The sequence below is a fragment of the Herpailurus yagouaroundi genome, unplaced genomic scaffold (genome assembly GCF_014898765.1).
Source record: "Herpailurus yagouaroundi ecotype Mexico unplaced genomic scaffold, PumYag 187, whole genome shotgun sequence".
In the NCBI taxonomy this organism is placed as follows: Eukaryota; Metazoa; Chordata; class Mammalia; order Carnivora; family Felidae; genus Herpailurus; species Herpailurus yagouaroundi.
The window spans coordinates 21,986,860-22,002,356 of record NW_024412418.1 but is presented as its reverse complement, the minus strand read 5'-3'; the positions used below and the strand labels follow the sequence as shown (position 1 = coordinate 22,002,356).

The 15,497-nt window shown below is 37.6% G+C and overlaps 1 long non-coding RNA gene across 1 annotated transcript in view; it reads right to left on the bottom strand.

Annotated features, from left to right (window-relative positions):
* LOC121043618 (uncharacterized) overlaps positions 1 to 7,641 on the bottom strand; it is a 236,179-nt gene extending 228,538 nt beyond the window's left edge. The window contains exon 1 of the long non-coding RNA XR_005796940.1: positions 7,535 to 7,641. This is a non-coding gene — a long non-coding RNA (uncharacterized LOC121043618). The remainder of the gene's footprint in view (positions 1 to 7,534) is intronic.
* Positions 7,642 to 15,497: the final 7,856 nt, after the last annotated feature.

Sequence of the window (15,497 nt, the reverse complement as noted above, 5' to 3'; positions counted from 1 at the left end):
ACAAAAATAAATGTATAAATGACTTACCTTAATGTATATAGAAAATATAGCTGGCCTTCTAAATTCAGGATATAATGCTATGATAACTAAAATCTCAGAACATAAGTTAAATAAAAACACTAAATAAGAGTGTAAGTGATAGGTATTCAGCAATGATTGTGGTGGTGTGTTTTTCATTGGGAGGGATAGAATGAATGTTTGGATCGCTTTTAGTTAGGTTAGAAGCTATGTATCTTCAATGCCTATATTTGTTAATTTGAAAAAGCTTTCTTATAGATTTTCATACTTGCTGTGATCCCTTTCTTTGATTTGCTTCTTCATAGAGTCCCATTAGCCATACATAAAATCTTCATTGCCTATCTTTAAAACTTGTCATTGTCATTTCTTTTTTCATTTCTTTTTTAATGTTTCACCTCTTATAATAGGTAGCTCTCAATGATTCCCACCTCTGGATATTCTCGTGTATCCCTGAAATGTAGGCTGGATATAGGGACTTCTAATAAATGGAATACAACAATAACAATGAGATGCCACTTCTGGGATTAGGTTATAAAAGACTATCGTTTCCACCTTCTTTCCCCTTCCTTCACTCTCTCATTTGTTCAGTTGGAGAGGCATACCTAGCAAGGAATTAATGTCTAGCCAATGACCAGAAAGGACGTGAGGCCTGCAAGAGATACAGGAATAAGCCTGAAAACTGACTTTCTCCTATTAAACCTTGAGATGACTACTCAGGATGATGTCTTGATTTCAGCCTCGTGAGAGACCCTGAGCTAGAAACAGCCAGCAAACTGCAACCAATTTCTGTCTTGCACATACTGTGAAATAAATGTGGGGTTTTTTTTGTTTCATTTTGGGGTGATCTACTAAGCATCAATAAATAATAGGCATTATTTTTGTCTTATGTCTCTTTTACATTTCACTTCTAAAATTATTTTTTCTTTTATTTGTAGTTCTTTCTCCATGTTCAACTATCTCATACCAGAGTTTTTGAAACAATTTATATTGTTCTTTCATGTCTTCATCATTTTCTTAATGTCTTTGAGTAACTTTGGAGGTTACAGTTTTAATGTTTTTTAGTCATGACTGTATTTAGTGCTACCTGTAAAAACATTTTGCTCCTCATTCTCTCTCTTTTTTTTTTCAATGTTCATATTTGAGAGAGAGAGAGAGAGAGAGAGAGAGAGAGAGCGAGCACAAGTAGGGGAGGGGCAGAGACAGTTGGAGACAGACTCTGAAGCAGGCTCCAGTCTCTGAGCTGTCAGCACAGAGCTCAGTGAGGGGCCTGAAACCATGAACTGTGGGATCATAACCTGAGCTGAAGCTGGACATTTAACCGACTGAGCCACCCAGGCGCCCCTCTCTTTTTATAATAAACTTATATAGAATTTGACCTTGATATTCACTGAGTGCTCATTTTTATATAAAGTTAGTTTTCATGAACTTTCTGAAAGCATATTCAAGGTAGCTTTCTTAGCACTTGCTGAGGGTCCTATGTACCCACTCACTCTCAGTATGGGGATAAAAACTTTATTTTCAGGGACAATTCTCAAATTAGCCTACCAACCTTCCCAGTAAATTCCTTCTGGCTATTTTCAGGCTTGTCTTGTTTCCAGGTCTATAACATTCCATATTGCATTCCTCTACTTTCATACCAAATAAACCACATAACTTTGGTGGTTTTCCCTTACCACTTGTATATTGAGGCTTATGGGGATAACTTGTACTGAAATTTGTTGTAAGTATCCATGGCTTTTTTATTTCTGCTATGTACCTTCTTTTATGTTTTTGTGTGGGATTCTCAGAAATTTTAAAACTCTGTCCTGCCACTACACTCATTGTTCCAAAGTCTGTACAGATTGTTCATGCAAATCCCATCTGCTACCTCTCTTTATGACCAAGAGTATACACTGCAAGAGGATAGGTGAGGTATAAGGTGGAAGGAAGAGAAGTTTGTTACAGTGAGGAAATACAGCTTAAATTTCTATAAAATATGACATCTAACAATTAATAACAATTAGCTGTAACATGCCTCTTTTCCCAACCCCTCTGATTAAATTCCCCGTGGCCTACTTATTGCTCAGTGAACATGCTCTATCTTCCAAATGAGTCTGTTGAGAATAGAATGCTAATTTGTTTAGGCACACAGATTTTAAGCATGTCATGGAAGGGGAAAAAGGGTATATTAGCATTTGGTTTAACTGAAGAGAATGGACTATTTAAGTCCCTTACAGAAAAATCCAGGTTCCCACATACTTTCATTATAATAGATGGAATAGCACTAAAAAGCATAATTACCATTTCAGACATAAAAATATAATAAAAAGCAACACTGGAATCCTAGTTTCTCCCCCCTCCAATCCCTTTATTCCTTGCCATGAGATCATTTAAAAGAGTTAGCAATGTTATCCAACAAATATTTAGCTGTAATGCTGCATTTCCTTAGATATTCTTTTTTCATGATAATGTGGCAGAGAAATGGATACAGCATTCAATTACCAAAGTCAAAATGCATGATTGAGTGCCCCTCTAGGCAGTTGTCCATGCTCCTGGAAGAGACCTGCTTTCCAACGACTTCCTTCTCTCTCTGTATTTATGAGCCACTGCTCAGAATAGGAAATATATTTGTGCACCCCGTAAGAGCTGGAGGCAATGAGAAGGGGAGAATTTATGGCAATAAAAATGGAATGAACTTGTTTTAAAGCCAGGTCTGCTCTTTTAATTGTACATAAAAAATAAGAGTATGAGCAACACAGCGCTGAGAGTTCACACTATAATCTAGGCTGACTGCATTTTCATCTAAAATGCTCCTAGACAATCACATCTACACTACAAACAACTTTTATTTCCAAAATCAATGGGCTTGAAAGCAAGTTTGGCATGTTTTAAATGCATGTCTGTTGTGTGTGTGTTATATGTGTGTGTTTATGTTTGTGCTCACACATACTCAAGCATATAAATCTCTATACTTAAAAAAGGCCAAAGAGAAGAAATAAAAGAGTGAACCCATTTAGAACATATTTGACATTCAGCTGCTGAGGAATTTTCATTGATATCTTTAAAGGAAATAAAAAAATATTAAACCTACTTTCCATTTGAGAAAGTATCATTCCACAAATCTTGAGGAAAACTGATGCCCATAAGGATATGGAAGGGCTTTATTTTTATTTTTATTTTTCAGTGAACTCAGGAAGAGGACAAGACAACCACAATACTATGTAATTGAACAACATCTGCTTATTTAAACAACATATTTAAATCTCTTATTTTTTCTTATGAAATTAAGCAAAAAAAAAAATAATACTAAGTATTATCTAGTGTCAGCATTAATGATCTTGTCTTCAAGTTACAATCACTGTACATCAAAATTAATAGCAAAAGATTTAAAAACTGGAGGGTTTGCTCATTAACTAAACTGAAGAATAGAAATCCAAAGATAAAATGCAAATAGACATTGCTATATATTGACAACAATTTGAAAATTTGTATTTGGTCTTCAGATAGATAGCATGACTGAAATTTATATTTTTAACACATATTTTGGTTTATAAAGACTTCCATGTCAAACATATACATACACTTAAATGCTGTGGTATAATGGTAAGTGTGCAATAAAAATTTGTGAAATTATTTAATTTTAGCACATACACTCTTAAAGGGATACGTATTATCTAATCAAATATGTTCTATTCCTTGCAGTGACAAAGTTGTGTGGGGAAACAAATGTCATACATGTTATCCACAATAGCCAAAACACAGAAGCAACCTAAATTTCCATCAATGGATAATTGAATAAGGAAAATGTGATATATACACACAACTGACCATTATTCAGCCTTAAAAAAGAAGGAAATCCTGCCATTTGTGACAACATGGATAAACCTAGCAATATTATCTAACAAATCTTTAGCTGTTACACTGCATTTCCTTTTACATCATGCTGAGCGAAAGAAGTCAGACACAGAAAGACAAATGCTACATGATACCATTTATATGAGGAATCTAAAATTGTCAAACTCACGGGAACAGAGAGTAAAATGGTGGTTGTTCAGGATAGGATTAGGGGAAAATGAGGAGATATTAATCAAAGAATACAGAGTTTGAGCTACACAAAATAAATAAGTCCTAGAGATCTACTGTACAGCATAAAGCCTATAGTTAATAACATTGTTAAACTACAATAAATACAATATTGTACTGTATACTTACAAATACTTAAAATTTACCAAGAGGTTAGATCTTATGTTAATTTTTCTTATCACAAAAAATTATAATAAGTTGAAGAGGGTGGAAGGAAACTTTTGGAAGTGATAGATATGCTTATGGCATGGGCTGTAATCGTGGTTTTAGAGGTACATACTTATCTCCTAACTTCAAGTTGGATTCATTACACGTGTACAGTTTTTGAATGTCAACCATACTCAGTAAAGTGGTGGAAAGTATTTACCCATGACTAACCAGTTATAAAATAGTTACTATTTACACATGTAACAATAAATTCTATTTCCCATGTTATGTCACGATCTCTGTTCGTAGATCCTTCCTATATTTAACAATACTGTAAAAAACTAATTCAAATTAATTTCAAAGAAAAATCTCAAATATACAAAGATGTAGCATTTTATAAAGTCTCTAAGTGGGATATTGGATGTGATTGTTGAATGTCTTGAATTACTGATTTCACGAAAAATTCAGGTCAGGTAGAACACTATCATTTAACAACTGAAGAAAGAGAAGCCACGTGGATGATGACACAGCAGGTGATTAAATAGCATAAGGATTTTAATATCAAAAAAGAAAATCCTCATATATTTTTAATAAATTTTTATAACCATGCTATGACAGTTTAAAAAAGGAACATTTATGTTTTCTTATTTGTATCTCCTTATTTTTCTTTTCCTAAAAACAGCTCACAGCTTCATTTGGAATCTAAATTTTATTAAGTAAAAAATGAGACAGGGTGCTCACCATTCCTATTGAATACAGTACTGGATATCCTAGAGCAATCACAAAAATATAGATAGAAAGATAGATAGGTAAACAGATAGATGGCATAAGAATTAGAAAGAATTAGAAAGATTAGAAAATCATGTGCAGATGGCATGATTTTATATATAGAAAATCCTAAAGACCACCAAAAAATGGTTAGATCCAATAAATCAGTGAATTTGTAGGATACAAAATTAACAAACAAAAATAGCAGTGTTTTTATGCACTAACAATGAATTATCTGAAAAAAAAATTAAAATTGTCCCCTTTACAAGAGCAACAAATTGTAATTTAACCAGGATAAATTTATCCAAGGAGGTTAAAGACCTCTAAATTGAAAAGTGCAAACCACTGATGAAAGAAATTGAAGAATACACAAATAAATGTAAATATATCACCTGCATGTAGATTGGAAGAATTAATTTGTTAAAATGTCCATACTACCCAATGTTATCTATAAATTCAATGCAATCCCCATCAAAATTCCAATGGTGTTTTTTACAGAAGTCGAAGAAACAATTCTACAACTTATATGGAACCACAAAAGAACTTAAGCAACCAAGGCAATACTGAGAAAGAAAAACAAAGCAGGAGGCATCATATTTCTTGATTTCAAGCTACATTATAAAGCTATAGTAATTAAAATAGTACGATACTGTCATAAAAACAAACTGATAGATAAGAATCAAGAGCCAAGAAATAAACCTAAATATAGATGTTCAACTAATATGTTCTTTAGTAATATTTACTCATTTGTTAAAGATAATGTCTCATTTTTTCAAATTTATTAAAATAGGTCGATGTCTGTTTTAGTGGAATCATCAAAGGAAGTGTTTTCTTACCAACTGTCCTCAGATATTTCCACAGTGCCCGTTGGGAGGCCATTTTATCTATTAGGCTTCCATTTCATTAGTGTATAAAAGAAAGGATAATAAATAATATCTAATATCCCTTTTAAGTCTAGATTTTAATTAAATAATCCTGTCAATTATTTCATTATGATCTCCTCCACATGTGTTCTTTCTTAACATTCCCAGAGCTGCCCCTTTAATTCATGCTTGGACTACACTACTTCATACCTTATATTTTTGCTGCCTTATTTTAACAGTCATTACAGAAAGATGTTACTGAGCCAATTTAGATGACAATGTCAAGAAATAAAGCACACACTAATACAGTTACAAGTAATGCTTCCTACTTTAATTAATGATCATAAAAAAAATTTTGATTGCTGTTGGACAAAGACGTAAGAATTGCTTTAAGCTATAAAAACGCTCAAGCAAGCAATTTATCAAAATGGTTGACAACATGAGTTTTGGAGTTAGACAGTCTTCAGATCAAACTCCAATTAAGTGTTAATTAAATGCATATCTTGGGGCAAGTTAAACCTCTCTAAGTCCTATTTTCGTTAAGTGAAATAGTACTAATTAATATTACTTGGCTGATGGATTAAATAAGATACTACTTATGAGGTAAACACAGTGACTGCCCCTAACATAGAAATCATTCTATAATTAATGTGAGTTTCGTGATAAAGCTAAGATTATGGTGTACTTTTCTTCTTTTTTAGTTCACATATAGTATATTTGCAAATGGATTGTTTCTTGCAGATGGGTGCTGAACCAAATTGAGTCCCATTGATTTGAACATTAAAAGACTTCTAAGTTAATCTGAAATACATTCTATGAAAAAATAAAACACTACACACACACACACACACACATATGAATTAAGTGAAAGCCATTGTATTACAATTTCAGTAATATAAATCAATAATTTATAACCACTCCCCCCAAAATATGCTTTTAAAACATTTTATATGAGTTTAAAATTAACTGTTTTCTAATTCCCTGAAAATGTCTTAAAGTTCTCTGATAGCTCTCTAAGGCTTGAATGAAGGTTTTATCTGACAATTTTCAGGTGGAAAGAAGTTTATCAAGCAGTCAATTTATCCACATGAATAGTATGTATCAGTGTAATCAGGATGTATTCAAAATACGTGTCAATACAGATTCCTGGCAGCCAGTCATTAGCAACAATATGGCTGTTATTAATGCAAACCAACTGAATATCCTTAAATATTACATATACTTTTTCATCTCTCATTATCATTCATCACTCATATTACTCACCATTTGTATCACAATTCAGCTTTTTTTTTTTTTTTTTAAGGTTGAAAGTTGTATGTAGCTAACAGGCTCCCTTACATCATACTCTACTTAGAGATAAGACAAACAGATATCCCGTTCACTCAAACCTGTAGCATGTTAACACTAGTAAATCATGCAGGGTCCCTTCAGGAAATACCACAGTCACATTTATAAGAAAATTACAAGGGATAGTGCAGAACCATGAAACCAGTAATAGTAAAGCTGCTACAACGTCTAAGCCTGGAGAAATGGGACAAGAGATCCCAAGCATCTAGATGGAAAGTCCTATATGGAGGGCCATCTTTAGTGGAGCAGCGACATTTCATGGAAAAAAAAACATACAGCTAGCCTGGAGCAACCTCCCAAGAAGGGATCCAGGAGACACAAAATCCTACCTTTCTCCTCTCTTCCTCTGATGCCATATGACTTCTTATTGACCGAACACTGTATGCAGTCAGAAATCAAGGGAGCTCAGTCTCCTCCACTGTGTCCATGAAGTTCAGATCCTTAAAGCAAAATACATAATTGAGATCACTAAAGAAGAGATTTGGAGGGACAGAAAACAGGTACCCGATACAACTAGCTTGTCTTTTCCTATCTCATTTTCCTATCAAATATTTAACTCTGAGACCAAACAAAATTAAAGATGGTTTTAACCTAGGTTTTACTCTGATTTAACCTTAACAAAAGGACAAATCTCTAAGAATAGAATAAATATGATATCATCTGTCATCTGAATTTTTCCCTTAGAAAGGTTAAATTTCTACTGTTCTTAATATTTAAACATTTACATTATAGGTTAATCCAGCCTTCAGACTGACATAGGTAGAGTGAAAAACTTAGATCCTCCAACCTACTACAGAGATGTGTTTTCCTTAAATCAAAAAGAGTTACTGCACGCTTTGAATTGGGAAGGCATATTCAGTGCTCACATGAGTAATTGGTTCTGATGCTACCAGTTGAGTGCTCCTATGAATTTTAATAAAATATTATTAATTCCAAATGAGAGTAATCACTTTGCTGACATTTATTATTTAATGTCAGTCACTGACTCCATGCTTTGCCCTGTGGGGAAACAGCTATAAACTGCAGAAATAGTCCACTAGAAAATAAAGTTCCAACATACAAATAGGGGAGTTAGTGGAGCAGTAGAATTTTCTAATAGTCTGTGAACACAGTAACCATCTCCCAAGAACAGTGGTAGCTAAATGTTTTCTAGGAGACCAGGCACAGCTGGGTTCAGACAAAGTTGTTTATCAAGGAGGGAGATGAAAGAAATATACCTGGAATCTCCCAAACAAAAGAATCCAGTCCCTGTGAGGCCCATGGAGTTCAGGAATGATGTTATTAAGGCATTGTAAGAATGAATTAAAAAAATCTAGAAATTAGTAAAGGCAATGGGGTGTTATAGGACAATTCCGCTTGTGGTGAACAAAAGTGTATTTTATAATGACAACCAGATAATTTTCCACACAATCTAAAAATCTCACAGTAAAATCAAATGAGAAAAGCATCTCTGGATCTCATGACTACCCTCAAATAATTGGTGTAAGGAAGGCCAGGTGATCAGGTTAAAACATCAAAGAACCAGTATTGATGATCTGCTGTCAGAAAGATCATTCTGTACCTGCTACCCCAATAAGCCAATACTATAGTCTTCTTTAGAGCGGTATGCATTTATTTCCTTATTGAATAAACTATCGAGGGAGGAGGGAAGATGGCGGCGTAGGAGGACGCTGGGCTCACCACGCATCCTGCTGATCACTTAGATTCCACCTACACCTGCCTAAATAACCCAGAAAACCACCAGAGGATTAGCAGAACGGAGTCGCCGGAGCCAAGCGCAGACAAGAGGCCCACGGAAGAGGGTAGGAAGGGCGGCTAGGCGGTGCGCGCTCCACGGACTGGCGGGAGGGAGCCGGGGCCTAGGGGCGGCTCGCCGGCCAAGCAGAGCCCCCGAGTCTGGCTTGCAAAAAGCAGAGGGGCCTGACGGACTGTGTTCCGACAGCAAGCGCGACTTAGCGGCTGGGAGGTCATAAGTTAACAGCTCTGCTCAGAAAGCGGGAAGGCTGGAGGACAAAGGGAAGGAGAGCTGCTGAGCCCCCTGACGACAGAGCTCAGTTTGGTGGGGAACAAAGGCGCTCGCCAGCGCCATCTCCCCCGCCCATCCCCCAGCCAAAATCCCAAAGAGAACCAGTTCCTGCCAGGGAACTTGCTCGCTCCGCGCAAACACCCAACTCTGCGCTTCTGCGGAGCCAAACCTCCGGCAGCGGATCTGACTCCCTCCTGCTGCCACAGGGCCCCTCCTGAAGTGGATCACCTAAGGAGAAGCAAGCTAAGCCTGCCCCTCCTGTCCCCATGCACCTTGCCTACCCACCCCAGCTAAGACGCCAGATCCCCAGCATCACAAGCCTGGCAGTGTGCAAGTAGCCCAGACAGGCCACCCCACCCCACAGTGAATCCCGCCCCTAGGAGAGGGGAAGAGAAGGCACGCACCAGTCTGACTGTGGCCCCAGCGGTGGGCTGGGGACAGACATCAGGTCTGACTGCGGCTCCGCCCACCAACTCCAGATATACACCACAGCACAGGGGAAGTGCCCTGCAGGTCCTCACCACGCCAGGGACTATCCAAAATGACCAAGCGGAAGAATTCCCCTCAGAAGAATCTCCAGGAAATAACAACAGCTAACGAGCTGATCAAAAAGGATTTAAATAATATAACAGAAAGTGAATTTAGAATAATAGTCATAAAATTAATCGCTGGGCTTGAAAACAGTATAGCTCACAGCAGAGAATCTCTTGCTACAGAGATCAAGGGACTAAGGAACAGTCAAGAGGAGCTGAAAAGCGCTTTAAACGAAATGCAAAACAAAATGGAAACCACCACGGCTCGGATTGAAGAGGCAGAGGAGAGAATAGGTGAACTAGAAGATAAAGTTATGGAAAAAGAGGAAGCTGAGAAAAAGAGAGATAAAAAAATCCAGGAGTATGAGGGGAAAATTAGAGAACTAAGTGATACACTAAAAAGAAATAATATACGCATAATTGGTATCCCAGAGGAGGAAGAGAGAGGGAAAGGTGCTGAAGGGGTACTTGAAGAAATAATAGCTGAGAACTTCCCTGAAGTGGGGAAGGAAAAAGGCATTGAAATCCAAGAGGCACAGAGAACTCCCTTCAGACGTAACTTGAATCGATCTTCTGCACGACATATCATAGTGAAACTGGCAAAATACAAGGACAAAGAGAAAATTCTGAAAGCAGCAAGGGGTAAACGTGCCCTCACATATAAAGGGAGACCTATAAGACTCGTGACTGATCTCTCTTTTGAAACTTGGCAGGCCAGAAAGAATTGGCACGAGATTTTCAGTGTGCTAGACAGAAAAAATATGCAGCCGAGAATCCTTTATCCAGCAAGTCTGTCATTTAGAATAGAAGGAGAGATAAAGGTCTTCCCAAACAAACAAAAACTGAAGGAATTTGTCACCACTAAACCAGCCCTACAAGAGATCCTAAGGGGGACCCTGTGAGACAAAGTACCAGAGACATCACTACAAGCATAAAACATACAGACATCACAATGACCCTAAACCCATATCTTTCTATAATAACACTGAATGTAAATGGACTAAATGCGCCAACCAAAAGACATAGGGTATCAGAATGGATAAAAAAACAAGACCCATCTATTTGCTGTCTACAAGAGACTCATTTTAGACCTGAGGACACCTTTAGATTGAGAGTGAGGGGATGGAGAACTATTTATCATGCTACTGGAAGCCAAAAGAAAGCTGGAGTAGCCATACTTATATCAGACAAACTAGACTTTAAATTAAAGGCTGTAACAAGAGATGAAGAAGGACATTATATAATAGTGACAGGGTCTATCCATCAGGAAGAGCTAACAATTATAAATGTCTATGCGCCGAATACCGGAGCGCCCAAATATATAAAACAATTACTCATAAACACAAGCAACCTTATTGAGAAGAATGTGGTAATTGCAGGGGACTTTAACACCCCACTTACAGAAATGGATAGATCATCTAGACACACGGTCAATAAAGAAACAAGGGCCCTGAATGAGACATTGGATCAGATGGACTTGACAGATCTATTTAGAACTCTGCATCCCAAAGCAACAGAATAGACTTTCTTCTCGAGTGCACATGGAACATTCTCCAAGATAGATCATATACTGGGTCACAAAACAGCCCTTCATAAGTTTACAAGAATTGAAATCATACCATGCATACTTTCAGACCACAATGCTATGAAGCTTGAAATCAACCACAGGAAAAGTCTGGAAAACCTCCAAAAGCATGGAGGTTAAAGAACACCCTACTAACGAATGAGTGGGTCAACCAGGCAATTCGAGAAGAAATTAAAAAATATATGGAAACAAACGAAAATGAAAATACAACAATCCAAACGCTTTGGGACGCAGCGAAGGCAGTCCTGAGAGGAAAATACATTGCAATCCAGGCCTATCTCAAGAAACAAGAAAAATCCCAAATACAAAATCTAACAGCACACCTAAAGGAAATAGAAGCAGAACAGCAAAGGCAGCCTAAACCCAGCAGAAGAAGAGAAATAATAAAGATCAGAGCAGAAATAAACAATATAGAATCTAAAAAAACTGTAGAGCAGATCAACGAAACCAAGAGTTGGTTTTTTGAAAAAATAAACAAAATTGACAAACCTCTAGCCAGGCTTCTCAAAAAGAAAAGGGAGATGACCCAAATAGATAAAATCATAAATGAAAATGGAATGATTACAACCAATCCCTCAGAGATACAAACAATTATCAGGGAATACTATGAAAAATTATATGCCAACAAATTGGACAACCTGGAAGAAATGGACAAATTCCTGAACACCCACACTCTTCCAAAACTCAATCAGGAGGAAATAGAAAGCTTGAACAGACCCATAACCAGCGAAGAAATTGAATCGGTTATCAAAAATCGCCCAACAAATAAGAGTCCAGGACCAGATGGCTTCCCAGGGGAGTTCTACCAGACGTTTAAAGCAGAGATAATACCTATCCTTCTCAAGCTATTCCAAGAAATAGAAAGGGAAGGAAAACTTCCAGACTCATTCTATGAAGCCAGTATTACTTTGATTCCTAAACCAGACAGAGACCCAGTAAAAAAAGAGAACTACAGGCCAATATCCCTGATGAATATGGACGCCAAAATTCTCAATAAGATACTAGCAAATCGAATTCAACGGCATATAAAAAGAATTATTCACCATGATCAAGTGGGATTCATTCCTGGGATGCAGGGCTGGTTCAACATCTGCAAATCAATCCACGTGATACATCACATTAACAAAAAAAAAAAGAGAAGAACCATATGATCCTGTCAATCGATGCAGAAAAGGCCTTTGACAAAATCCAGCACCCTTTCTTAATAAAAACCCTTGAGAAAGTCGGGATAGAAGGAACATACTTAAAGATCATAAAAGCCATTTATGAAAAGCCCACAGCTAACATCATCCTCAACGGGGAAAAACTGAGAGCTTTTTCCCTGAGATCAGGAACACGACAGGGATGCCCACTCCCACCGCTGTTGTTTAACATAGTGCTGGAAGTTCTAGCATCAGCAATCAGACAACAAAAGGAAATCAAAGGCATCAAAATTGGCAAAGATGAAGTCAAGCTTTCGCTTTTTGCAGATGACGTGATATTATACATGGAAAATCCGATAGACTCCACCAAAAGTCTGCTAGAACTGATCCATGAATTCAGCAAAGTTGCAGGATACAAAATCAATGTACAGAAAACAGTTGCATTCTTATACACTAACAATGAAGCAACAGAAAGACAAATAAAGAAACTGATCCCATTCACAATTGCACCAAGAAGCATAAAATACCTAGGAATAAATCTAACCAAAGATGTAAAGGATCTGTATGCTGAAAACTATAGAAAGCTTATGAAGGTAATTGAAGAAGATTTAAGGAAATGGAAAGACATTCCCTGCTCATGGATTGGAAGAATAAATATTGTCAAAATGTCAATACTACCCAAAGCTATCTACACAATCAATGCAATCCCAATCAAAATTGCACCAGCATTCTTCTCGAAACTAGAACAAGCAATCCTAAAATTCATATGGAACCACAAAAGGCCCCGAATAGCCAAAGGAATTTTGAAGAAGAAGACCAAAGCAGGAGGCATCACAATCCCAGACTTTAGCCTCTACTACAAAGCTGTCATCATCAAGACAGCATGGTATTGGCACAAAAACAGACACATAGACCAATGGAATAGAATAGAAACCCCAGAACTAGACCCACAAACGTATGGCCAACTCATCTTTGACAAAGCAGGAAAGAACATCCAATGGAAAAAAGACAGTCTCTTTAACAAATGGTGCTGGGAGAACTGGACAGCAACATGCAGAAGGTTGAAACTAGACCACTTTCTCACACCATTCACAAAAATAAACTCAAAATGGATAAAGGACCTGAATGGGAGACAGGAAACCATCAAAACCTTAGAGGAGAAAGCAGGAAAAGACCTCTCTGACCTCAGCCGTAGCAATCTCTTACTCGACACATCCCCAAAGGCAAGGGAATTAAAAGCAAAAGTGAATTACTGGGACCTTATGAAGATAAAAAGCTTCTGCACAGCAAAGGAAACAACCAACAAAACTAAAAGGCAACCAACGGAATGGGAAAAGATATTTGCAAATGACATATCGGACAAAGGGCTAGTATCCAAAATCTATAAAGAGCTCACCAAACTCCACACCCGAAAAGCAAATAACCCAGTGAAGAAATGGGCAGAAAACATGAATAGACACTTCTCTAAAGAAGACATCCGGATGGCCAACAGGCACATGAAAAGATGTTCAGCGTCGCTCCTTATCAGGGAAATACAAATCAAAACCACACTCAGATAGCACCTCACGCCAGTCAGAGTGGCCAAAATGAACAAATCAGGAGACTATAGATGCTGGAGAGGATGTGGAGAAACGGGAACCCTCTTGCACTGTTGGTGGGAATGCAAATTGGTGCAGCCGCTCTGGAAAGCAGTGTGGAGGTTCCTCAGAAAATTAAAAATAGACCTACCCTATGACCCAGCAATAGCACTGCTAGGAATTTATCCAAGGGACACAGGAGTACTGATGCATAGGGGCACTTGTACCCCAATGTTCATAGCAGCACTCTCAACAATAGCCAAATTATGGAAAGAGCCTAAATGTCCATCAACTGATGAATGGGTAAAGAAATTGTAGTTTATATACACAATGGAATACTACGTGGCAATGAGAAAAAATGAAATATGGCCTTTTGTAGCAACGTGGATGGAACTGGAGAGTGTGATGCTAAGTGAAATAAGCCATACAGAGAAAGACAGATACCATATGGTTTCACTCTTATGTGGATCCTGAGAAACTTAACAGGAACCCATGGGGGAGGGGAAGAAAAAAAATAAAAAAGAGGTTAGAGTGGGAGACAGCCAAAGCATAAGAGACTGTTGAGAACTGAGACCAAACTAAGGGTTGATGGGGGGTGGGAGGGAGGAGAGGGTGGGTGATGGGTATTGAGGAGGGCACCTTTTGGGATGAGCACTGGGTGTTGTATGGAAACCAATTTGACAATAAATTTCATATATAAAAAAAAAAAAAAAAAAAAAAAAAGAATAAACTATCTAGTTCTAGAAAATCCAAGCCAGGAAGTTTGGGAATCAAGACATGTTGGGGCGCCTGGGTGGCTCAGTCAGTTGAGCACCCAACTTCGGCTCAGGTCATGATCTCACAGTTTGTGAGTTCTAGCCCCACATCCGGCTCACTGATGTCAGCACAAGTGCCCACTTCAAATCCTCTGTCCTCCTCTCTCTGCCACTCCCCTGCTTGTGCTCTCCCTCCATCTCTTTCCCTCTCTCTCAAAAATACACAATTTTTTTTAAAAAACTTAAAAAAAAAGACATGGACTACATGTCAAATAGTGTATATTTGATTGAATTTCCACTCTCAAAATGAAATGCATTGTATTACCTGTTATGCATCAAACTCTGAACCCTTCTTAGACAGCCTTAGAGATTCATCATTGACCCAGTGACATCACTCCGGATTAGAATTCTTCCAGAAGGGATAGCTTCATTGAAAACCCTCTTGGGCCACGGGTGATCAAATATTCAAGAATTACCCAGGAAAGCCAAAATCGCCCTTGGGCCTTTCCAAGGGCTCAAACCTTCATTTTTCTCGTGTCTATTCAACTTTGAAAAATGATCAACAGAGTAGAATCTACTAGGGTAAGATATTGACTAATCCTGTCTTCTTCATCTTATGACAACTACAGTAAAGTAAAGTAAAGTAAAGTAAAGTAAAGTAAAGTAAAGTAAAG